The sequence below is a fragment of the Argiope bruennichi genome, chromosome 11 (assembly GCF_947563725.1).
Source record: "Argiope bruennichi chromosome 11, qqArgBrue1.1, whole genome shotgun sequence".
Lineage (NCBI taxonomy): Eukaryota > Metazoa > Arthropoda > Arachnida > Araneae > Araneidae > Argiope > Argiope bruennichi.
In genome coordinates, this window is record NC_079161.1 from 58921264 (window position 1) to 58929374 (window position 8111).

Sequence of the window (8111 nt, forward strand, 5' to 3'; positions counted from 1 at the left end):
TCCATTGTGGTCGTGTGATCAAGGTAGGCGTGGTCTTCTATTGCGCGCAATAGTTGCCCTCGTGTGAAAGCTGCTTCACGCTAGTGTCAGGAATCGAAAACGGAACAACTCAGATATGTGCTAAAATTTGAACCCAATTGATGGAAGAAATACAGCCTTAATCAAAAGTGCTACTACCACAAAACGTGCTATGTTGTAAGGAAGTTGAGGAGAGATTATTCCAGTCCGTTTTACAGGGAACTAACGGTTTTACCATCATTCTAAAGACTTTCCTAACTTTCAACTTTTTCGAAGTATACTGAGGAAGTACATAAATCGCTAACTCTATCAATACTAGTAAGCCCCAAACAACCGTTCAACTAAATTACAGAGGCACACGAAATGACTGGCAATCACTGCGAAATTTTCTCCCTCTTTCGTTAAGCGGGTTTGATTGAGTAGCCGTGGAGCGCGTTTTGCTCATTAGAAACGCTCGTCCAAATGAGCTTGAGGAATAGGCATCATTTGCATCATAGGCATCAGCTAAATTGAGTAGTCTTTTATATATCAATCTTCTATGAACCCGGATTTTACAAAGGGGGGGGGGTATTTTTTAAAAATCTTTTAGAGACGAACTTGGACATTCCAGTATTTTGGGGTACATGAATTCGAATGATCTTAAGGAAGCGGACTTGCAAAACAATTCAATCTTAAATCATATCTGTTGTAGACAACCACAAATAATAATAAAAAAAATTGTTCGTTATTGTGTCTATTTGTTTGCGGAAAAGGTAAATGGAAAACAACAACAACATAAACTACGCAGATGAAATTATTATTTATACCAAATTTTGGTTGGAAATAATCGAAAAATAGTTTGTAAAACGAAAAGCAATTTTTTTTTCTCTTTTAATGATGTCTTCTCTTTCGACTTTCTTCTCTTTCAAATGATATCTCAAAAAACGCAACAAGATGACTAATTGTGAATTAAAAAATTGCAAATTAAGAAAATTGAAGAAAGCATAAGAGCTAGCTAATTTTCCACTTCCTGAAAAATTGTAGATATTCCAACGTCTTTCCGTTTATTAATTGCCTTATTATTTTACTAAAATAAAATAATTGTGCTTAGTTTGAAAAAAAGTAAATTTAATGTTGATTTCAAATACTTAAAAAAATAATGAAATAGTTCTTTTTTTTTTTGATGAATCAAAATTAATTGATGAGTAACGAATTAATAAAATTTATTAATTAAAATTTCCATCTCATTTTTTTTTGAATCCGCGTATCCCATACCAATTATTTACATATCACAATTTTTACAAAGCTATGCAAAATTCAAAATTAAAAGAATGAAAATATGGAACGAAAAAAAAAGAATAATTTAATAAAACTGAAAAGTGAAGATATCAAATATTTAAATATTTTTTTGATGCTTTTTCATATAGAGTTAAATATAAAATTGAATTAAATTTATTTTTCAAAATGATAACACTGAGTTCTTTGAAATATAATTTAAAATATTACAAATTAGAATATTATTCTATGTTTTTAATTCATTAATTAAATTAGTCTATAATCATAACTGCATAACTAATATGAGTCGTTCTTTTGGTTATTTTCTTTAAATGTTTGTGAATTTATTGCAATGATCAAACGATTTAATCATTTTTTTTACAATGAAAACGCAATTATGATATATATATATATATATATATATATATATATATATATATATATATATATATATATATATATATATATATATATATAGAATTAATAGGGCAGAAAAATATGTAAATTAAATTCGCCGTAATTCTGCAGAACTTTAAAGATTTTTATTAATTATTTTATTACACGAAAAACAATTTTCTTGCTAAATTTTCATCAGCGTGATTATTTTTTTCAATTAAATGAAACGACAAATTCAACAAATTAATTTTTCTTATAAAGTATGGAACAAAAATTAAGCCAAAAAAAGTATATTTTATTTCAAAAGTGTGTTTAATTTAATCAAGCAATTTAAAAAAGATGAACAAGTAAACGAATGCATTAAACTGTTTTTATAGAAATGAAAATGTAATAAAATTTTTAAAAACTACATTTGATTTAAGATATAATTATTAATATATCCAACAGAGAATTAAAAATTAATTAAGGTAAATGATTAAAGAATATAAAAAAAACTGAGCGTGCAATAAATTTGTTTTTTTATTATTTAATAGAATCCTTAATATAATTTGGAATTCTAAAAGAATTTTGTAATACAAAGAATGAAAATTTTTACACATTTTTCAAGAATATCCGTCTGCCTGTGACAAAGATAAAAGGCAGTTGAAATTTGATTTTTACGTCAAATTTTCAGAAGCCTATCGAATTTTGAGTAAAAATTGTCCAGAGGAAGTCCATTTATCCGGCTGTTCAATAATATAAGTTAACACGATGATTTCAAAATGAAGAGAGCTGTATAGATAAGAATTTATCCACAGATTTAACATCTGTAGTGTAGGCACCTATCAAATTTGGAGCCAAATACAACTAGGAATTGACCGTCCGTCGGTCTGTACTTTCAGAAATATATAAACGCAATAATTTAAAAACGCAATATCTTAAATATGTAATATATTTGGTGCGGGAGTTTGTGTCTAATATTGTAACACTGTGTAAAATTTTTGTTTCAATCAGTTGAGAAAAGCGTTTTTAAAACATAAATTTTATATTCAGATAATATTAACCGCCTGTTAGGGATTAATCGCCAAATGACTCGCCAAGCATGGCACGATAAATTCAGTAAAAATATTAAGTTCACGCCAAGAATTAATATTTCGTAACTATTGCTCGCCAGGGTTAAGCAAGGCTTTCTCTGGCATGACAATTTTCTTAGAGAGTAATACAAAACATACCTTTTTATGAAATGTATGCACTGTGATTATACAACAAAAATTATATTTTTATTAATTGACTTTAAAACACCATATTTCAGTTATTTAATACATTTTTAAAAATAAACTTTCAAAAATATTGTCGTGAGCCTAGTTATTCCAGCAATGCTAAGATGTTTGGCCTTCCAGTCGTAATGTAATGAAATTCTAGTATATAAATGGATAAACATCGTGTTTAGTAAACAAATACACTCTTATCAGATAACACTGTTAGAAGGTCAGTGATAACCCGTAACGACGAACGCGTGTACCCAGTTATTCATTTGTCAAGTTAATCCTTCACTGATATTGCTTATCTTTATAGGATCAAGTTAATCGCTGTAAAATGAGACTTGTTTATCTTGAAGATGAATAGAGTAAATAAAAAAAGTCTATTTTTATTTTTTACGCGTCCTTTTTTATCGCTAAACATGGCAAGGATGCGGTAATTTCACTTGTTACCAGCAAATTGCACGTGAAGATAACATATTCTTACATAAAGGCGGAACCGAGCTGAAGTTTGAAAGGCAGATATGGATTAGATAATATGATTCCCGAATTTAGCTTCGGCAGCTCCGAATTTGAAATTAGTTTTCTTGCATGTACCACGAATTTTAGATAGATGTAATACCAACCGCTTCTGGCGACCAGCTTGTTCGTCCAGATTATTGACTTTTTAGGATCTTTAAAATTTCACACTTGTTTTTTTCTTGTTATTTCGAAAACGAAAAACAAGAATTTAAATGAATAAATCAAAACAAATTATAATGCGTATAAATTAAAAAAGTGTATATATACGATAAAAATAAAAGTGAAAATCCAACTCCAAAATTAAGCAAGTTTTAAATCTTAACTTTTAACATTGTCACAAACACGCCACTGAAAGTTTTATGGATTAGTTTAAATTTCGAAACATTAAAAATTAATTGTCATAAAAAATGCGTCACATAAAAAAAATATTTAAAGTGAAGAAAATGTTGTACAGAAATGAAATTGATATCATTAACTAGCGGGGCTTCAGGCAATTAATCCCTGGAATGCTATTAATAGTATCATAAAATCAAATTTATGTTTTAAAAACGTTTTGTCCAAGCGACTGAAACAAGAATTTAATGCAAAAAGACACTTAAAGTCACAATAGCGCATACCAAATTTGATATATTTAAATCATTGCGCTTTTGAGTTACCGCGTTTTCATGTTTTTAAAAGCACAGAGCAAGAGAGGGTCAACCCCTTGCTGGATTTGGTTCAACATTTGGTTTGGGTCTATATCAAAGATATTAAATCTGTACACCGAATTATATTCGAACAGCCGGACAGACAGACTTCCTCTGAGCGGATTTTATTCAATATTTGACAGAAATCTACGACTTTGGTATACAAACCGCAAGATTTGAATGGAAAAAAAAAGTTTTTTTCTCCTCTTTAAATTGTTATATTTTTGTTGAATCGAAAATTACACAGGATATGGAATAAGAAAATGGGCAAATGGTCTCCACGGATTTGTTGGCACATGTCCATCCTTTTGTTGAAGTTTTCCTTGACCATTTTGGATAAATGTGGCTTACTTTAGTTGATGCTGCATTAAATTTCCTCCTTCAATGCACGCGTGCTTGTGGGATTGTTGGCATAGACTTTTGACTTCGAATAATCCAATGGCGTCAAATCACACGTTTTTGGGGGCCAATTTTCAAATTTTCGAACTATGGCAGTCAGAGTTTCAAATTATTGAAATATTATTCAACGATGAAAACACGTTGTTCTATCGTGTAACGCTCCATTTTATTAACCCTAAACCATCAGCTATCAAATGTTTTTTAATAGGATTACCAACACTTTATTGCACAAATAGTGGCAAATTCAAATCTTGCTTTGATTTTGGAACACCCTTTATTAGTTATCAATCAATCAATCACTGGATTCTTTCCATATTTACAATGCCCTAACAACAACAACAAAAAACCCTCACTAACATTAGAAATTGCTGTTCATTGCCAAAGAGTTTAGAATTAATTATCGTTCCCTCCCCCCACTAGTTTACATCCGGAGTTCTCACCACAAAACAATCAAAAGGCATAGACGTCACAAGGAAAGTGACAGTATGATTCCTTTTCTGAATTTATGACAGGCATCTTCTTTGTCACGTCCGCCAAGAAAGCCAGATCTTCTCGCCCGATAAGGTCCGAGCTCTGTGGCAACATCGAAAAATGCAAATGAACTACACTTTCTGATAAAACGAAACGTAATTTATGTTCCGATACTTGGCGAAAAAGAATGGAGGGAAAACATCCGCTCGGAACCTGTGACAAGTTTAATGGCTCTCGGAAAGAAGGCGATGTTCAACAAGACAGGAAACCAAACTGGTCTCCACTAGGGCTGCCAATTCGAGCAAAAAAATAATGCCAAGTTTCTTTAAAAATAAGGCCAAATGAATCGGATGTGCTTTCACCTGGACATTCATTTTATGCTTGAAGCACGTATATCTGTATCTTTAACAGCGAAATTGCTGTCAGAACAAAGATAGTCAGAAGTTATAGAAGTAATTACCAAGCGTAGTGAAGTGTTCATGCGTTTTCGTCTGTTGATTGCGATATCCTAGGAACAAATTTCAGATCCATATTGTATCATTAACTTTAATAGAGACCTGGAAATAATCTTCTTTTATTGATTTTTTTTTTTTTTTACTTTTTACTTTCTCATATGCGTAGTATAAAGAAAGTGTAGTAATTGTGAAAACATTCGAAGTTGAGATTTTGACGTGTCTCCACGTTTAAGATTTCCCTGAATTCTATACAAACATATTTTTGGAAAATATCCTTCTGTCTATGACAAAAGGTAACTCAAAAACGTTTTCAGCTCTAAGATTGATTGCAATATCCTAGAGACCAATTTCATATCCATACTGTATCACAAACTTTAATTGAAATAATCTTCTTTTATTGAACTTTTTAAATTTACTTTTTCGTACACGTAGTATAGAGAAAGTATAATAATTGTTAAAAAAAATTGGAACTCGAGATTTTGACGAGTCTCCACGTTTAAGATTTCCCTGAATTCTATACAAACACATTTTTGGAAAATATCCTTCTGTCTATGACAAAAGGTAACTCAAAAACGTTTTCAGCTCTAAGATTGATTGCAATATCCTAGGGACAAATTTCAGATCCATACTGTATCACAAACTTTAATAGAAATAATCTTCTTTTAATGAATTTTTTTAATTTACTTTTTCGTATACGTAGTATAGAGAAAATATAGTAATTATTAAAAAAAAAAAAATTCGAACTCGAGATTTTCACGAGTTTCCACGTTTAAGATTTCCCTGAATTCTATACAAACACATTTTTGGAAAATATCCGTCTGTCTATGACAAAAGGTAACTCAAAAACGTTTTCAGCTCTAAGATTGATTGCAATATCCTAGGGACAAATTTCAGATCCATACTGTATCACAAACTTTAATAGAAATAATCTTCTTTTAATGAATTTTTTTAATTTACTTTTTCGTATACGTAGTATAGAGAAAATATAGTAATTATTAAAAAAAAAAAAATTGGAACTCGAGATTTTTACGAGTTTCCACGTTTAAGATTTCCCTGAATTCTATACAAACACATTTTTGGAAAATATCTGTCTGTCTATGACAAAAGGTAACTCAAAAACGTTTTCAGCTCTAAGATTGATTGCAATATCCTAGGGACAAATTTCAGATCCATGCTATAAAACAAACTTTAATAGAAATAATCTTCTTTTATTGAACTTTTTAAATTTACTTTTTCGTACACGTAGTATAGAGAAAGTATAATAATTGTTAAAAAAATTGGAACTCGAGATTTTGACGAGTCTCCACGTTTAAGATTTCCCTGAATTCTATACAAACACATTTTTGGAAAATATCCGTCTGTCTATGACAAAAGGTAACTCAAAAACGTTTTCAGCTCTAAGATTGATTGCAATATCCTAGGGAAAAATTTCAGATCCATACTGTATCACAAACTTTGATAGAAATAACCTTCTTTTATCGAACTTTTTAAATTTACTTTTTCGTACACGTAGTATAGCGAAAGTATAGTAATTGTTAAAAAAAAAAAAAAAAAAAAAAAAAAAATCGAACTCGAGATTTTGGCGAGTTTTTACATTTCTGAGTTCGCAAAAACACATTTTTGGAAGACGCCTCTCTGTGCAAAGATAATTCAAAAACGCTTTGAGATAGATTGAACTGGATTTGATTGAAATTTGAAACGTTTCACTGGTCGATTGAAATTTGGCATACAGCCTTCACACCAAATTTGTAGATTTCTATAAAATTTTGAACAAAATCTGCTTATAGAAAGTTTGTCTGCCCGACTGTTCAAATATAAGTTGACACGGAAATTTCAAAATAAAGACGACTAGGTAGATAAATTTCGGTACATAGATTTAACATCTATAGCGTAGACATTAACCTAATTTTAAGCCAAATTGAACTACATGAGTGTCTGCTGGTTTGTCATTTCAGGAGCAAGTAAACGCGTTAATTCAAAAACACAGTTATTTAAATATATTAGAATTTGCATGAGATTGTATGATTACAAATATTGTTTTGTTTTAATCGGTTGAGGAAAGGATGTCTAAAACATGAATTCGATTTTCGGATGCTATTAATACATCCAGGGATTAATCGCCAAATTACTTGCCTAGGATCACACGATACATTCAGTGAAAATGCTAAATTATCGTCCAATGTTAATATGTTGTAACTATTGTAAGCCAACACCGTATAAGCCGTTCGCTGGCGTGACAAGTGTGTTAGAGAGTTGCAAGAAAGTTTTGGAGAGACTACTCCAAAAACACAAATTCGATTTTTGAATGCTATTAATACATCCAGGGATTAAACGCCAAATAACTCGCCAAGGATCACACGATATATTCAGTAAAAATGCTGAATTCTTGCCAAAAGTTAATATATCGTAACTATTGTAAGCCAACACCATTTAAGGCATTCACTGGCGTGACAAGTTTGTTAGAGAGTTGCAAGAAAGTTTTGGAGAGACTACTCCAAAAACACAAATTTGATTTTTGGGTGCTATTAATACATCCACTGATTAATCGCCAAATAACTCGCCAAGGATCACACGATATATTCAGTAAAAATGCTGAATTCTTGCCAAAAGTTAATATATCGTAACTATTGTAAGCCAACACCATTTAAGGCATTCACTGGCGTGACAAGTTT